The 3,002-nt window shown below is 40.3% G+C and overlaps 1 non-coding gene across 1 annotated transcript; it reads right to left on the bottom strand.

Annotated features, from left to right (window-relative positions):
• Positions 1–892: 892 nt before the first annotated feature.
• Positions 893–1,002, bottom strand: LOC113461791. Its single transcript, XR_003384064.2, has one exon. It is a non-coding gene; the product is annotated as a small nucleolar RNA R71 (small nucleolar RNA).
• Between the last annotated feature and the right edge of the window lie 2,000 nt (positions 1,003–3,002).

Raw genomic sequence — 3,002 nt, 5'->3', positions numbered from 1 at the left:
TAGGCAAGCTTTGTCCTTATAAGGGAGACAGTTCATCTGTTCGAGGCAAGTGGATTTTAAGTGGGATTTTTGCGAACGCATCGTGACCCCTCCACTTACCTGGAAGCTTACCTGGTCAACTCGGTTCATTAGACCGGATTGGAGGCTTAGGTGCCCTCTTCAAACCAGTTAGGAGCTGTCTAGAAATTTAAGAAAAATATTAGAAATTGAAGTGTAATGTTTTGTTGCATGCTTGATTGTGAATAGATTTTTGTTTTAGGGTGTCGTTTTAGGTTATCTTTAGTTGGTACTTATATTTTTAAAAAATAAAAAATAAAAAAAAAGAGAGGAAAATATTTTGCATGCTAAAGTGGAATAGGGACGACACCGATCGATTAAGTCGTACAACTTTAGATCATCCCTTAGGACATTCCCTTGAAATTCCTTCTCAATATCTCACACCTTGTGAGATGTCTGATTTAAATGAAGATGCGGGAAGTCACCACGATCGAGAACGTGAACCCCATGTTATGACTCTAAGACAATACCTACAACCGACTAGGACTAGTCAACCTTCATGCATAATTTTTTCTGATAATGTAGGACATTTTGACATCAAACCCGAGGTGATTCAATTGCTGCCTAAGTTCCACGGGTTAGAGTCCGAGAGTCCGTATCTTTATTTAAAGGATTTTGAAGAATTGAGCATTACATTTAGAGTGCCAGCCCCGAAGAAAACCCCCCTCTCCCTCGGACTAATGTCACCGAGGATGTCCTCAAGCTGACATTGTTTCCTTTCTCTCTAAAGGATAAGGCCAAAACATGGCTAAACTCTTTGCGACCTAGATCAATAAGAACTTGGCAAGATATGCAGAGAAAATTTTTGAAGAAGTTCTTTCCCACACAAAGGACCAACTTTTTAAAAAGACATATTAGCAATTTCCAACAAAAAGATAATGAAACATTTTATGAATGTTGGGAAAGATTTAAAGACCTTCTTCTCTCATGCCCTCATCACGGGTTCGAAACCTAGAGAAATGAAGGTTTATCTCCACAGTTGAAACAGTTCGTAGAGACCATGTGCAATGGTAGATTTCTAGAAAAACACCCTGATGAAGCGTGGGAGTATTTGGATTCCCTTGCAGAGACTGCCCAACTTTGGGATAACGGGGATAGAAATAACAAGTCTTTGCCTAAGCCTACTAGCTCTGTACAGGGAGGCCTTTACAACCTCAGAACTGAGGATGATCTTCATGCTAAAATGGCAGCCCTCACTAGGAAGGTAGAAGAAATTGAGCTTAGGAAGGTTGAGCATGTCAAGACTATAGAGCTTAGAAACGAGTGTTGTGGTATTTGCGATATGTCAGGTCATACTACTACAGATTGCCCCACCATACCGGCATTCAAGGAAGTCTTGCACGATCAAGCAAATGCTATGAACTCCTACCAAAAGCCTTATAATGATCCATACTCGAATACCTATAACCCTGGTTGGAAGAATCATCCAAATTTTAGGTGGAGAAACGATCATCCTCAACAGTCACACCATTCAGCTCCTCCACCTACACATCCTACTTTTGCATCACCACCCTTCCAAAAGCCGAATATCGAGGATACCTTGCTATCTATACAAACTTTTCTATAAGGTCAAGCTAATATCAATGCTCAAAATACTCGAAACTTTGAAGATATAAGGAACCAATTGTCAATGTTGACCACCGTCCTAAGTACCCAAGAGAAGGGTAAGCTTCCAGCTCAACCCCAACCTAACCCACAAGTGCACGGCAGTAATAATACGGCTCCTTCTAGTTCGCATACAGAGCATGCAAAGAGCATCATGACTTTGCGTAATGGGAAAGTCATTGATCAGACCGTCTCATTGAGACCGCAGGTCACTTCTAATTCTGATGCTCCCAAAGTCGATGAAAGGGACAAAGAAGAAGTTGAGGTCCCAACTTCTACCAAGAAAGTTGAATGTCCTTTTTCTCCACCTTTTCCACAACGGTAAAAGCCGTTGCAAAAGCTCGAACCTAATTCTGAAATACTTAAGCTTTTTAAACAAGTAAAGATCAGCATACCACTTCTTGATGCAATCAAACAAGTACCCTCATATGCCAAATTTTTGAAGGACTTGTGTACTGTCAAACGCCGATTAAATGTTAAGAAGAAGGCATTTTTAACTGAAAATGTGAGTGCTATTTTGCAGCATAACATTCTTCCTAAATATAAAGATCCAGGTTGCCCAACCATTTCATGCATCATAGGCGACTTTAGGATAGAGCGAGCATTGTTAGATTTAGGGGCAAGTGTGAATTTGTTGCCATATTCTGTATATGAGCAACTTGGTTTAGGTGAGTTGAAGCCAACCTCCGTCACTTTGCAATTAGCTGACAGGTCAGTTAAAATTCTAAGAAGAATTATCGAGGATGTATTAGTCCAAGTAGACAAGTTCTATTTTTCTATCGATTTTATCGTATTGGACACACATCCGGCTTCGAACTCACAGACTTAGATTCCAGTCATTTTAGGACGTCCATTCCTTGCAACTTCTAATGTATTGATTAACTGTAGGAATGGCGTCATGAAGCTTTCTTTCGGTAACATGACCTTAGAACTGAACATTTTTAATGTGTGCAAACAACCCAATGATCCCGAAGAAAGTAAGGAGGTTGATTGGGTTGAAACCATCACGGAAGAATATTTGTTAGCTGAAGCATTTAACAACCCATCCGATGATGGCTTGATTGATTGGTGTCCTAATAGCACCAATGATGATGATTCGTCAGTCACACCTATTGTGGATAGTTTGGATATCAAGATGGTCAATGGGTGGAGACCGAAAGTAGAGGAATTTGAGAGGTTGTCGCCTCAAGAGGCGAAAATAGTACCATCCCATGAGCAAGCATCCAAGCTCGAATTGAAACCCTTACCAAAGGAACTTAAGTATGTCTTTCTTGGACCCGATGACACTTTTTCTGTAATCATCTCGTCTGGACTTGATCATACTCAGGAAAAAAAATTAG

This window comes from Phoenix dactylifera, unplaced genomic scaffold (assembly GCF_009389715.1).
Source record: "Phoenix dactylifera cultivar Barhee BC4 unplaced genomic scaffold, palm_55x_up_171113_PBpolish2nd_filt_p 000117F, whole genome shotgun sequence".
NCBI classification, from domain to species: Eukaryota; Viridiplantae; Streptophyta; class Magnoliopsida; order Arecales; family Arecaceae; genus Phoenix; species Phoenix dactylifera.
Note: the sequence above shows the minus strand (reverse complement) of the source record. Positions and strands in the feature narration are given on the sequence as shown.